Source organism: Sinocyclocheilus rhinocerous, unplaced genomic scaffold, assembly GCF_001515625.1.
Source record: "Sinocyclocheilus rhinocerous isolate Xijiao unplaced genomic scaffold, SAMN03320098_v1.1 scaffold562, whole genome shotgun sequence".
In the NCBI taxonomy this organism is placed as follows: domain Eukaryota; kingdom Metazoa; phylum Chordata; class Actinopteri; order Cypriniformes; family Cyprinidae; genus Sinocyclocheilus; species Sinocyclocheilus rhinocerous.
The window spans coordinates 1,311,574-1,327,963 of NW_015641608.1; positions in this window are offsets into that span (position 1 = coordinate 1,311,574).

Below are 16,390 nucleotides of genomic sequence, written 5' to 3' on the forward strand. Positions count from 1 at the left end.
CAAAGTCTAACCTTGTTTTTGAACATGCATTCATCTGCGTCCTATAATGAATATTTTTGTCTCTCACCTACTAAAGCTGCTTGACTGTTTTTGTGTGTAAATTGTTAAAAGAGAAAAGCTAATTTAAAGGAATAATTTGTCTAAAAAAAATAAAATTCTGTCATTTACTCAACCCTCATGTGTTTCCTGTGTTGTTACTGTTAATTAAAACTAAACTATTAAAACTCATTTTCAGTAATTGAAGTAAAACTGAAATAGATTTAATAAAACACTAACTTAAAGTTGAGTCGCTAAAATTACTAAAACTTCTACTAAAAACTGAAAATATTAAAAAAGTGACTTCAAAATATTAAACACTATAATAGTATAAACATAATGCTAAAATAGCACTGTCTCAAGCCACTTTCTTTTGAAGAATGTATAAGGAAACTCTTTGAAGAATGCTCATGCTGCTCTTGCTTACTTATAATGTAAACTAGATTGTGTCAACTTCCAAAAATGGTAAAACCACCATAAAAGCATCATAAAACTAGTACTAATCATTTACTATTTTCCCAAGTCATCTGAAGTCATACAAGAGCTTTGAGTGAGGAATTTTAGTTGTTTTTCACAAATCATGCTTGACAGTTGTGGTCACCATTCACTTTCACTGTGTGAAAAGAACAACATGAACATCTGCTATAAATAACTCAATTTGTGTTGCACGAAAGAAAGTAAGTCATACAGGTTCTGAAGGACATGAGGGCGAGGAAATGATGACAGAATTAACATCTTCTAAGGCTTGTTTTGTATCTGATAACGTTCTCGAAACCCCCCATCCGTCTTTCGTCCACGCTCATGCGTTAGTCTGTGCAGGTATGCTGGCGGTGGGCCCTGCGTGATTATGAGCTGGTATGAATATATGATAAGAGGAATGATGACAGGAGGCCTTTGCTGAAATATGAAACTGATGGTGCTGATTCATCTACGTTCGACAGGTCCTTGCAAGCTATGGGCCGTTAACACTCACATGCACAAATATACTCATTTCACAGTTCTCTTCACCACATCAGAGCCACCTAAATGAGTGTAAGCCGTCTGGTATCTGTTTAATGGACATGAAAGGAAACTGTTATACACTCATGTAAATGTATTCATTTTGGTCATATAATAACATTAGTATTGTTCTTTGCCAAAAACGAATTGAATATTTCTGTGTCATATTTTGATATAATGATATTTTGGCCTAGGTGTCAGCATGATAGCCAGGTCCTGAGAAAAGAGAAGATGCAGTATAGAGGAAAGAAGAAGACGGATGGTATTTGGAGCTGGATGAATAAGGAGCAAATGTTTTTTATTGAAGGTATGCACAGAGAAAATATATATTATTATAGGATATTGAAGAAACAGTTTCGGGGGAGGGGAGGGGGGTTAATATTTTTGAAAGAAATCTCTTATGCTCACCAAGGCTGTATTTGTTCGATCAAAAACGCAGTAAAAACAGTTTGTGAAATATTACAATTTAAAATAACTCTTTTCTATTTGAAAATATTTTACAATGTAATTTATTCCTATGATGGCAAAACAGAATTTTCAGCATCATTACTCTTCAGTCTTCAGTGTCACATGATTCTTCAGAAATCATTCTGATATGCTGATTTGCTGCACAATAAACATTTCTTATTATTATCAATGCTGAAAACAGTTTTGCTGCTTGATATTTTTGTGGAAACCATTATATATTTATTCAGGTTCCTTTGATGAATAGAAAGTTTAAAACAGCATTTGTTCGAAATCTTAAAGTGTCTTTTGTGTCTCTTTTGTAAGTTTTATGCTTAAAACAAGACAATTTGGTAATGATCTGTGACCAGTGTTCGAACTATACCGTGGACTTTGGGGGAGCCCACTTTTTTTATAACTTTTTGTGCGCTTGTGCGTGCCTCAAAAGAGGGCTTACAATGACTTACAAAGATACATAACAGCTACAAGTGTATGCACTACTTGCTTTATGCAAGCGCTATATAGGATAAATCACTATACAGGATTTACCCTATTATACTTTATCGACACGAACGAATAGGTGAAACAACAAACAGCCACCCACAAATAGTCTATAAACAAAGCATCAAGCTGTCTTTGAGTTCACATGAACAACAGTTAAAGTTACTCGTCGTCAATTGTCAATATATTTTGAGACCCCCCCCAAAATTTCACAAATCACGTTTTCAGGGGAGCCCATGTCTTATTAAGGGGAGCCGAGCTCCCCCTAGCTCCCCCGTAGTTCGCACCCTGTCTGTGACGCCATGTGTTACACTTTTCCTTGTGACTGAATTAAATCCATTTTAGCACTTTTAGATCAAGCTTTTTTAAACCTGCATTTAGTGTTTAAATTGTCATGTTTTTTTTTCTCCCAGGCATGTTAATTTTAACAGATTTACAGTAGCTTCCTCTCACGTCTGTGGAAAAGTTCCCACTCTCGCAGTACTGTGTACTTGTAGTGTCTTGCCTATAATGCTAATGCTAGCACCAGTTCTCCACTTACTGTCAAAGCTAATAAGTCTGTGTTAACTGTTAGTATGTTGTCTGATAACAAAAGGCCCAGGTGCTGCACAACAGAAAGCGTCAATACACTCGTCAGAGGTGAGGAGAGAGTGCGATGTTAAGTTATTTAATATGTTGTTGAAGACACGTCCAATCTGGTCTTTCATCTAATTGTCACCTAGTTAGTGTAGTGTGAGTTGGGCATGAATGTGTGTGGCCATGTGTATTTGCTCTGAGGGATTATGATCTTTAATATGCATTTTTCAGTATATGTGTGTATTTGTGAGACAAATTATTACAATTTCAAATAGCTGTTTTCTATTTGAATATGTTTTAAAATGTAATTTATTCCTGTGATGACAAAGCTGAATTTTCAGCATCATTACTCCAGTCTTCAGTTTTGACCCATACAATGTATTTTTGCCTATTGCCACAAATATACCCCAGCGACTTATGACTGGTTTTGTGGTCCAGGGTCACATGTCTGTGCAAAACGTGATTTTTTGATAAATAGAAAGCTAGAAAGAAAGTAAACAGACTAAATGGTCTCTAGAACCTAGAGATGAGATTAATTATCTTTTTGTATATATTATTAAGAATTATTTAATATGAAAACGCAGCTGTGTTGCTAGTTATTTAATACCAGATGTCCTTTTTTGTGCTGCTGAAGTCAGACATAAAACGGTCAAGGCTGATTCATTGTTTTGTACTTTTATTCTCTTCCTGGAAGAATTCTGCAGACGTTTTCTCTCTGTCATTCTGATGGAACAGACGGATATAAAGAAAAGGTAGCAGACGCTTGACATGAAGAATCCACATCAGGAGAGCCCGGGCTGACAGGAGATGAGCAGGGAGGTGTCACTCACACAGGGGTAACAACAGAGCTGGTGAGAGGCCGGGTCAGTAGTGTGGTAATACAGCCTCCCCATAGGGGGGCAATCAGTGAGGCAGGGGAGGATTGGGCAGACAGGTATTAGAGATACCACTCAGAATGTGAAGTGAATGGTACAACGATAGAGAGCTTTAGCAGTACTGTATGTAGGTTAAGTGTTTGAAGTGTTGAAAGTATTCGGCGTCCTCTTCAGAAAGTAAATGGACTGATTTAGATGGATTATGGACCTGCCTGGGTCTAATGCTGGTGGTGTGTGCACACTCTCCCTCACATTACCGCAATTACCTACACTTCATGTGTGTCTGCTTTTAATAGATAAATCAACATGTATGCCATTGTCTGATTCAAGTGCTAATGCATTAAGCAAAGTAAAGCCATCTTTACTGCAAAGGCGGCGCACATCTAAAGCGACATGCAAGTACCATGAAAAAGTCTGAAACAGTAAAAAATGTAAAAGTTTGTTTTTCAGAAAGAAACTAATACTTTTATTCAGCGAGGATAAAATCAGTTGATTAAATAGTGGTAGTAAAGACATTTAATGTTGCAAAATACATTTGTTTCAATTAAATGCTGTTCTTTTGAACTTTCTATTCATCATAGAAGAAGGTCATGGTTTCCACAAAAATATTAAGCAGCAAAACTGTTTTCAACATTTATAATAATAAGAAATGTTTCTTAAAGGGGTCCTATTATGCTCTTTTACAAAGTCTTGATTATGTTTTGGGGGTGTACTAGAACATGCTCTCATGCTTGGTGGTTCGAAAAACGCATAATTTTTCTGAAAGTAGTTATTTATAATAATATTTGACAATATTACAGTTTTACTGTATTTTTATTAAATAAATGCAGCCTTGTTGAGCATAAGTAATTTCTTTCAACAACAGTAAAATAAAAAAATCGTACCAACCCCAAACTTCTAAAAGGTGGTACAGTATGTATTTATATTCATATAGTTAATAATTTACAATGGCATAATTGTATCTTTTTTGTAAATTATCCCTTTAAATGTATTCATTAAAGTTTTAATTTAATTTTAATTCTGTTCTATTGGTGTGTTCAAGTCATGTTGGAATGATCATATTAACTGACTGAGTTGGGGGCAAGTTAATTTAAAAAAATGCAGAAAAAAAAGTATTGTGAATGTTGTATGCACATGTTGTGTACTGTTGATGAAGAAACACTACCATTTAGGATTTCCCAGTAGCTGCAGGAGAATGATAAAATACACAGACAGAACATCAATTACACACCTAATGAGCTTACTTTGCTCTTCATTATGTTGCATTAGCACTAAAAGTCTGCCAAGAAGTGAAAACGAGAGAGAAAGAAATACAAAAATGGTTCAACGAGTTCATTCATTCAAACTAAAATCACTTAAACACACATCCAAATTCTGGGCTCCTCTCCGCCTGATAGCCTAACCTCTCTGAGGGGGTCCAATCTGTTCACAATAGATACAATCAAGTATTGAGTAACAGACCATAAGTACATTAGAGACATTGGTTAATTTTAACCTGCTTGTTTAAAGTAATGTGTCTGAGAGTTGCCACAAACTCAGCACCCACATTTAGCATTTTTTAAATTATAAATATAAGTTATTATATTATAATTTGAATTCTAATAGAATTTATAAGGTTTCCACATTTAGCTATTTCAGCTAACTATGTTTAAGTCATCTTTATTTTATCTCAAAATAGCCAAACAGAGTTTTAAATATTATACCAATGGTTTTTCACATGTTAGCATATAATTACATTCGCCATTCGTTTTAAGCACATCAGAGCTGCACATAGAGCTGCAGATGCTGTTGTTTTAGTTGTTTTTGTTCTTGATAAGGGATCACTGTCAGAACAAACATTTTGTCATGCTACTGAGCTACTTTTCCTACAAAACTTCCTATGTGACTGCTCAGATCCATTGATAACTCTATTCTTCCGCGCTGTTAATCTCACTCACAGGACCGTTAGCATCTCAACAGCTATTGGAAATTCTTTCCCCTGCTTCCCCCCCCCTGTTCTGACAAAGGATGAGAGATTGTTTTTTCTCATTGAGATGTAAACACTCAAACATGTTTACTCTATTTGCATTTGTTTGCATGTCAACACACTGCAGCGGGCTGAGGATTTGAAGAGAGTAAAGTGAGGTGGGTGGGGGTGCTCATGTTGGTGGTTGAATCACAATGGGCCACAAAACACACACACACACACACACACAGAGAGTGAGGAATGTGCCCCAGGCTTGTACAGTATTGTGTCCTGGGAGCTCAGCGGGGGCAGTACTGCACTCACATACCTGAACAGAGCTCAAGCGTAAGATGGATTGGGCTAATATCGCTAACCGTCTTATAGCATCTGTCGCACCAGCAGAAAGTGTGGCACACTTCGTGAGATAGTGTGTGCTCAGTGTTAGGATGTTTACGTATTTGTTTGTACACCTTTATGTGTTTGTGAGAGGCCATTTAAACAGTGTCTCATAACTGACTTACTTTCCCTGATGTTGTTTTAAACTTTCTTTCATAAAATGCTATGAGAAATTTTGACAAATGTGCTGGTGGCTCTTTTTCATGCGTTTATAATGAATGGGGACTGGAGTTTTCAAGCTGCAAAAAAGATATAAAAGTGCCATAAAAGTACCCTCAAAGACTTTTCCTTAAATAAAGCTGTCATATTGCTTTATAAGGCATATAGACTATAGTCATATAGATCAGAGCTTTTCAAACTGGGGTCCAGAGGCTGCAAGGGAGTCTATGAAAAAGTTCTAAAGAAAAAAAATAGTGTCAAGAAAATAATAAAATAAGATGTTTAGATTTACACAATTTGACATTATTGTTGTTCCATTCTGCTCTCTAAAAACTGGTCAAAAAGCATAGGAATAATCAGAATTACTTTATCTATAGTACCATAGTTTCATGTTTCTCCTCAGGTTGCATTTAACAGTACTTATTTTACCAATTTAATATTATACAAAAGAGTGTTAGAATGATTATTTTTAAATTCCAGATAATATTTTATTTGTAATATTTTATTTTCCATTGTACACTGTTAAAAAAAAGTCCATCAAAATTGGTCTCAATGTACTGCGTTACATACATTTCCGTATTGATTTTTCACAGGTGTTTTATATGGAATCTTGCATTGCATTATGTTTTGTTTTTGGATTAAAAGAAAGGTCTGTAAACTGGCAGAAAATTACCAGTACATTTTACTCTTTTTGTATATACATGAAAATATATAAATGCTTAAGTAGGTGGTACTTAAGTGCATCATAATATTAGAGGTGTATTTTTATTTTTATTTTTCCTTTTTGAGGCTTGAATTTTCCAGTCCCTATTCATTGTATAAGAGCAATGAGCACAGTCTTCCAAATATCTTCTTGTATATTTCACAGAAGAAAAAAGTCATACAGATTTGTAACGACATAAGGGTTGAGTAAATGACGACATAATTAATCCTTTAAAAGTGTGCCTGATTGATATCAACATATTAAAAGGAGCAATATCCTTAATCTGTGGTGCATTTGTCATCACTTGCGTGCATAATTGCATGTATTGTGGGAGGCAAAGACTGACATGTTAAACACTAGGATTATCCTGCCTGCTTCCACTACGAGCTTTTGCCCTGACACGTGAAAGGCTAGTGGATAAAACGGATTTCCCAAGAAAATGATGAAAAAATGTGCTTCTACACTACATGGGAATTACACACTCATCCCTTTAGAGACTCATAAATTCCGGAAAGAGTTATAATTGCTCAGTGGAAATTCTGCATTAAGTCAGAATAAACAAGCATTAATCAAAGACACTTGCCAGTAATCTCCACTATTTTTGTTTACAAACTTGTTTGCTCTTTCTTGATTACCTCTTGAACAGTATATACATTCATGCAGGCATGAGCAGGATCTTCATCTTTCTTTTATAGGTGTTAAGAAGCTATACAGCCCTTCAAAATGAGCTTGCTTAGCCATGGGAGATCAACAGATGAGTTGTTCGATTAGCTCCTCAAACAGACACATTGATTAAGACAAAAGAACAGATGCTGCAAGCAGTTCTCTATGCTGCTTGACTGAGATGCCTGCAAAGGATAATATATCAATAATACTCCAATCATAAAGCATGTTCAAAAGTTTGGTGTTGGTATAAGATTTTTAAATGGCAAAGCTGAATTTTTAGCAGCCAGTTTTCAAAGTCATGTTATCCTTCAGAAATCATTCTAACATGCTGATTTGGTGCTCAAAAACTGCTTAAAACAATGTTGCTATATTTGTATAGAAACCATGATACATTTTTACTAGGATTTTTTGATGAATAGAATAGAAAATTTTAAAAGAACAGAATTTAATTGAAATAGATGTCTTGTGTAACATTATAAATGTCTTCACTGACACTTTTGATCCATTTAAATTAACTTAATAAATAAAAGTATGAATTTATTACCATTTAGGCTAACTTTGAATGATATGTGCTATTAGCATTACACTTCTGTCACAAAAACATAAAGCATAGAGAAATTTTCTGCTTATGTAATCACATAGTTCACCCAAAAATGACAATCCTGTCATCATTTATTTCCCCTGATGTCTTGCTATGCTGCACCATTTTTATGCATTTATAATGAATGGGGACTTAAAGCTTTAAAAAATGAAAGAAAAGCATCATAAAAGTGGTCCGTACAACTCATGCATTATATTTCATGTCTTCTGTATGAGAAACTGAATGAAATGTACGTTTTTTTCAGTGATAATCTTACACTCTAAAAAATGCTGGGTTATTTCAACCCAACTTTGGGTCAAATTTGGACTAACCCAACTTTTGGGTTAAAAATTTAATGTAAAAATTTAACCCAACGGTTGGGTTAGTTCATATTTGACCCAAAGTTGGGTTGAAACAACCCAGCATTTTTTAGAGTGTACCCTACCCTGTGAGCTGTCATCAATTCGAACCCTAACCGATTCAATATAATGCTGATTTACCAGTTCAGACTTGTTTTGGGAATCAGATCAACCGATAAATTGAAAATATAAGACTCACTCATAATGACTGAAATTTCTGTTTTTCACAGAAACCTGGAATGGCACGGGGATTAGTAAATAAACAATTCGAGATTTTTCCCTTTAAGGCATTATACATGCTCAAAAATCATGATATGCATCAAGTACTTTCACTCTAAGAGCTCTGTTTTGATAATTCATGATAGTGTTGTGGGGATCGGTCAAAGGTTATCTGTATGACACACATTAAGATATGATCAGAGACAGCAGGTTGTGCCAATGGGCTTAACATTCACACATGAAATTCACACACTACTCTTTACTCTTTACTCTTTACACACTCTTTACACACTTTAGGTTTTAATCCTTCTTCAGTTGCTTCTTCCTGTAAATGAAAATAATGGATAATGTGCTACACATCTTGACGCACATAAAACAGCCTGCTCGATTTCTGAGTGATGGTCTGTGTCAGACTCCCTTGTCATTTGCTTCAGCCCTCAGGAGTTGATTGTCTAGCCAGCTTTTACTGCTCCGGCTGCCGAGAGACAGAGAGTAAGAGAGAGATGGGACGGAGCAGGAGGCTTTAATTGTGGAGGTTTGTGGGTTACAGATGAGATAGAGTGAGACGGACATGAGGAGAGTCATAAACACGAGGGAAGGATGGAGTGATGCTGAAGGAGGAATAAAATTGAGAGTTCATATAGAGGCAGCATGAAAAAATGCTTTCTGTCAACTATATGCATTTCTGTTTGTGTGATATGTGCCTCTTGGTCAGGTAAACAATTATTATGAGCTTCATGTATCCCATGAGAAAAACAAGATTTTGGAATGATTTAGCATAATTTAATTCATACCAAAACCTTTGAGTTATTACGAATTCATGCAAATTCACCATCAAAACGGTAAAACATAATATACTTACGAATATGATATGAAAGACTTAGTCCCAACACATCAACCTGCGGCAGAGCTAACAGACTAGGTGTAACTAATCGCATGTTTTTCTTGTGTGTTATGCCTGTGCATTAAGTGTTTTTCCATGCTTCCTCATGACTGGCTTTGACTTGTGTATTTGTGAGGTATGTGTGGTTGTGTGTTGGAGTACATGAGCATAATACTCATTACTGTCTGCTGCGTGCATGAGAGAGTGTCTAGAGAAACCCATTTGTCAGAGACATGAAAGACAGCGCAGAGACGCCGCAGAGACTCAGGAGTCCTCCTCTCACTGCCAGACACAAATCAACCTCGGCACAGTATGTTAAAAGCACATAAAAAAGAAATGTTCGCTAAAATGTCTGCCGTGATCATGCATATGTATGATTCATTTGTCGCAAATGGGCTTTCTTTCTGAGGATTGAAATCCTTCGGTTGTGTCCTTTTTGTTAAACAGATGTGAACGGTCAAAAAGTGCAGTGAACTGTCGCCTCTGGAACATTGGTTGTTCTCTTGTTTTATTTAGTTTTTCTTGTTGGGAACAAAATGAACTTTTCTAGATGAAAAATACAGGAAGAACTGTATGTATTGTGTGTTTTTATTGTGAAAGAATACTCAAAGTTTCATAGACTGAGATCCAATCAAAAAAATTGCTCATATATAAACTTAAAACCATTATAAACATTGTATTGCTTTGAATAAACATTAACTAAAATAAAATAATTACAATTATAATAAATAATTTCAGCTACATTTAGTTTAACTTGATGTACTAAAATAACTAAAACTAAAACTGAAATAAACTATATAGACTTTATATATCCAGATTTTCAAATAGTTGTATCTCAGCCAAATATTGTTCTATCCTAACAAGCCATACATCAATGGAAATCTTATTTATTCAGCTTTGATATGGTGTATAAATCTCAATTTCAAAAAATTGACCATTATGACTGGTTTTGTGGTCCAGGGTCACATATGACAAACTTTAGATAAAATGTAAACAAAAAAATATATAAAATTGTGTACTAAAACTGAAAAATAAAATAATAATAAAAAAAGCTAATAAAATGGAAAATATAAAAGGTGATTTAAAAAGTACATCTTTCATGTATTTTTTACATTTTCATAATTATACTTATTACATTTTAGTATTATAAATCATTTTATATTATTACATATTGATTTAATTAATTACATTTACTAAATTATATATTGAAGGAAGTAAATAATTTCTTGTCTTCCCATCAAGTAAAGAATAATCTAAATGAACCTATGAAATCTATGAATGGATATATATGTTTTTTAACCTTCTTATCAAATCTTATCAAATTAGGTGATCACATTTAAAGGGGTCATATGATGTTGCTAAAAAGAACATTATTTTGTGTATTTGGTGTAATGAAATGTGTTTATGAGGTTTAAAGTAAAAAAAAAAACATTATTTTCCACATACTGTACATTATTGTTTCTCCTCTATGCCCCACCTTTCAGCGTCTTTACGACATGGCGGCGGAAACAACAAAACTACATCGAGAATAAAAGTTACGCCTTCTTTTTTTGCGTGAACATTTGGGCGGCATTATGTAAATCTTCCCACATCGGGACGTAGCCATGTGGGGGCGTGTTAGAACGAGCCGTTTTAGGTAAGTGTGGCTGACTCTTAACTTTTATAAAGAATATCTCTTTGGATTTGAGACTTTAGTCTTTGCAACTTTACAGATCTTCTTTATGCACCAAGAGCTTGTGACACTCCAAAGAGAAAGGAAAAATTGAAATCGCATCATATGACCCCTTTAAGGTAAATCACAAGCAAAATAGTTTCTCTTTGTTCTAATAGTGATTGCAGTGGTTACTGGTAGTTGTGAAATCACAGCCATGCTTCAAATGTCCTCATTCACACAGAATTGGCTGTGATAACAGAAAGGGGCCTACAGCTATACATAAGCACCTAAGGCACATTGAGTGTCGGAGGGTTTCCATTAGTCAGTCTGTCTTCTTCATTTTGCTTAATTTCAGGGCACATCCCAGCTGCTCCCCGTGGGTCTTTTTGTTTTCTCCTCAGCTACTGAGGCAAATTAAACCCCACTGAATGTGTTTTTCCACATCTCTCTCCACTCAGGTCATTTGCACTTGTCGAGCCTTCTAAGATGAATTGTCCAATTCTTTGCCGTTAACGGTGCAGTTTCTATGTGGGTGGCAAAGACTGCAGGCAGACACAGTGGGATGTGGTGACACACCTCAGAGAAGTTTTTTTTTTAAATAAGGAAACATAAGGTAAGAAAAGTGCCATTGGGTAGAATGAGGAACAAAAAAAGTTTCCTTCGTTATGCCAGGAAAAGAAAAGGAGGGGCCGTGCAGTGGGTGGTAAAGGTTCAGAGATGCAGGTGGTCTGAGCAAGTCATGCTGGGAAACACCATGTGAATTTACAGCAGTGGTGAGGAGCCTGAACATGGGAGGACGTATATGTAGTATGTATATAATTACATACATATATACTACACAACCATTCAAATGTACATTTTTTAAAGAAATTAATAGCTTACATTTGTTCAGCCAGGATGCAATAAATTAATCAGAAGTGACAGTAAAAACTATGTTATGTTACAAAAGATTTATATTTCAAGTTGAATAATAATAACATTCTATTCATCAAAAAGTCCAGAAAAAGGTGTATCATAAAATATTGAGCAGCACAAGTATTCCACACTGATAAAAAAAAAAATGTTTCCTGAGCACCAAATGAACAGTGGGGTATATAAACATTATATTGGCTGGTAACTGATTGTAGTGCTCAGAAGAATTCTGCAATCAAGTTATTTTTGTGCAAATTTACTTTTCAAAGAAACATTTTGTCAATGTTGCTGTTAGATTGTTTCCTCAAGCACCTAATTCTTGTCATTGTTTGTTGGATTTTATAATAGACTGAAGTCAAAAAATCTACCAGCCTGCAGGTCTAATTCTCTTCAATGCAGTTCTTCAGAAATAACACTGGTAGTTAGGTTCATGCTGAGCTGTTGTTTGGATCAAACTACTCGTTGCTTGCCGATTAAACTGATTTGTACACAATACTGATGGATACTGAATGGATAAAATCCATTACTTGAACCATATGTCCTCTATTGTACTCTTTATTGTAGATGTTGAGAAGCATGTGTAGAGTGTGCTAATGGAGGAGACTCAGTAGACGTCATGGATGACTCAAGATTATGTAAGCATTCAGACCAGACAATATCATTTACAGTACGTCTAAGACCGCTGCATTCACACTTCACGGCTTCTACACATGTGGACTAGACAGACAAAAAAATGTTAGTGAAATGTAAACTCTCTTTCTCGCACACAGTGTTCATACAGAGACTCATACAGACAGACTCATGCATGAAAACAATCACAGCACATTCTGTTCATACAGCTCAGTATTTGAATGATATATACATCTTTGTTGTGCAGAATCAAATTAACATGTAAAAACTGGCAGATGATTCAAAGTCATTCCGTTTTGTACAATAAGCAGTTGTGATACTACTTTAAGTCGCCATTTGTCAAATAAAGCAAAACCAGTTGGAAAACACGCATTAGGCATTTTGTATCATTCAAAGATAACCAAGTCGCTTTCACAAACCATCTTCCTCTTTTCAGCATGAGGGTGGCATTGACGTCGATGAGATGCCTGAAATGTGTGTATGTCTGGCTGGTTTGCCAAGGTCACTCTGAATGGGTGTTTGCACGTGTGTGTCATCGGAAGTACGCTGTGCGTAGCTGAATAACAGAGTCGTGTTAGACTGTGCCGTGCGTAAAACCCTTACAAACACACCTCCGTGCGCCCTGCAGTGACGTCACTTGACTTAATCTGATGCATGGCCACAGCATCATCTTTATCATCATAACTACAGCTGCACAGTGTTTCAAGGGAGTAATGTCAAAGGGTTTTTTATGAGTTCAGTGTTGAACTGAAAATACAATTGTTTGAGTGTTTATGTATTAATAATTTTATCGTTACTGGCCACTAGGATTTTGATTTGCCAAATATGTATATAAGTATATATCATCTTCACTAAAATAATAGGCTGCTTGCATAGCCAATGACTGGTGGTCTCCGGTTCTTAAAGACTGAGAGGATTATGGGTACACGTGAGGTATTTTTGGTGTCCCTCTGGGGTCTTCCTGCAATAGAAAAATTGAACTGGCATCTCTTAAAAAAAACTAACCAAACAGTTTTTCCTCTGACCAAGGGGTCAAGCTTTGGATGAATTATTCTATTGAATTGGTTCTTTCTAAACACTTTTATATTTAGCACTGGAAAGTCTGATTTCTTCTAATTAATCGGTTCATTCGAATCCATTCATCCTAGAATTCCTCATAAGTTGCAGGAAAATGTGAATTGGTTCATCCTAAACTCTTTCATATGTAGCACTGGAATGCCTTATTCTAGTGAAATGATTTATATTAAATGCTCTCATAGTGTAAGGACATTCGATTCACTCTAGTGAACTGACTCTTGTTAAACTCTCTCATTTGAATGTTACGATTCATTCCAGTGAATCGGTTCACATTAAAGGGGATGCCTAATGCTATTTCATGCATTCTGACTTATTTACACTGCTAAGGAGTTGGATTCTCATGCTAAACATGACCAAAGTCAAAAAAAAAAAAACTGAATTGGACGTATGATTTCTACGTTTGAAGTATTTCTGTGCCAAAGACTCTCCTTCAGGGTTCGTATAAGTTTCAGAACGTTTTTTTTTACAGTATGGCCCTGTATGGCATCATAAAGGACGGAATTCCTTGTATGCACACTTCTCCCAGAAGAGCGCGTGGACACGTCAACCAGGGGTGCGTTTTCCAAAAGCAAAACCATAATTAAAGTCAACTGTCCCTGTTTTATTTATGTCGATGTCACAGCTTGCAGATGATAGCTCGTGACTCTTTAGTTCTGATAAAACTAAAGACTCTTTGGAAATATGAAGGATGCAGTACTACTCTATACTTAAGATTAACATGAGATTTTATTTATAACATATAAACATTTTGTATTTTTCTGTATTATAATTGTATATTGAAGTAGACATTAATACCTTTTAAGTACAGATACAATTAACTGTTCAAGTAGCAATGAACTACTACTTCGAAAGGTTAGCTTGATGGTACAGTAGTTGAGTTGTATTAAATTAGCTTGACAAATTACAGTTTTAGAATAACTTTCCCAACACTTCCCTATATAAAGTCAAACAATGATTAAGAGAAAGAAGTGGAGTGAGCAGTAGGGTAAATGAAGGAAATAAAGGGGCAAGAAAAAAGCTGACCACATAAACCACATCAGTGCTGTGAGAGGACAGGAAATGAGCCGATGTACATCACCGAGACGCTCAAGACTGCTTGCTTGTCATTTTCTCAACTAGATGTGTGAGCCATCAAAATTGGTCTCTTTTATCAATTCAGCTGTGCATGGGCCGTATAGACCGTACCTTTCATGTTACAGGGTTACTCATTCTGAAACATCAGAGGAGGAGAACACTGAGAGGAAAAGGGAACAGGTGATCAGGATATTAGCCTAACAAATACAGCAGCCTTTGCAGTGAATGAGAAACCGACAGAAAGTGGGACAAGCAGACAGATTGACAGAACAATTGACCTTACAACTGTGCATTCAAAAACGCTTGAATGATTCAAATTCAACAAATGATAGTACAATTAGCTAGTGTGCTTGCAGGAAGTGGGGCAGCCAGAGATGAGGAGAGAGATGGAACAAGAGCAGATGATTTAGAGAGAAATGAGGCCAAAGTCATAGTGTCTTATGAAAAGCACATGTATTAGGAGCTAATCAAGAGTGAGCAGTAAAGTACCAACATAAGGGAGGAGAGGCAGTCAAGTGAAGCACGGGACCTTAAGTTTTTATAAGCAGCTACCATGTCCAAAATGCAATCAAAGATGGCTTTCAAGCAAAAAAATAAATATGACATTAATGTATTTCAGTGGAAATACTGTAATGCAGACACAGTTCTTTAATTGTTTAAGTGTTTGACAGGTGAAAGTAGGTCATGAGTCTGCATTTGTGAGGTAGAAAATTATGAATCACTGAATTGAAATTGTGAGATGTAAACAACAGCATGAATAAGCACTGATGGTGGCCAATAAGACTGTTTATCATAGAGCTTGTCTAAGGTGGTCGCTGCTGAGAAGACAGTGAACCACTGAAATTTCTCTTCTCAAATCTCATGTCTCATGTCAACTTTTCTCATATCTTTTATGTTTCACAGAAGAAAATCAGGTTTGAGAGATAATAAATAATGTCAAGAATTTCGTTTTTGGGTGAACTTTCCCTTTAAGCTTGTTTAGAAGGCTGCTCCAGTATACATTATATGCTGGTCACATGCAATACAGAATTTTTTTTTTTCCCTAACAGGGGTTCAAGCAAAAATGTGCAATGCATCCCATATGCACATTTTTTATATAACCATAATCAGTAAAGAACTGTCTCTCTATTTTTTTTTTGTTTCTAGGTCACTGAAACAAAAAGTAAAAATGCAGGCTTACAAAACTAAAATTATATTGGTCTTTATCCATTCAGGTGAAGCACTGGAAAGCGTGCATCAGCTTTAATTTTAACACTTAAATTGCAATGGCATAAATTCAGATCCCGCCTTTGCCACTTCCTCTATCAGCACCTGCACACACACACACACACACACACACACACACACACGGTGACACTCTCAGTGTGAAAGAGTCAGGGTGAACTCCTGTGCCCCTGCACACACTCAACCCTTTGTTACATTGTTGCTATGGCAGCCAACTCTGACTCTCAGGGTGACTGAATCTTGATATGTCACATTGCAGGTGCTCCATGGGAATCATACACTCCTCTCTATCCTTGATCCTATTTTATCTTTCTTTTATTGAACATAATTCACCCAAGCACTTAAAAACAACATGAAATGACATTTGCAACACCACTGCAATGTGACATTTCCGGGTATAACAGGATATTCAGTGGCAAAAATGCATGTCTGATCTGACATGTAATACAAAATGCAGTTGTTTCATAACTGATATTGT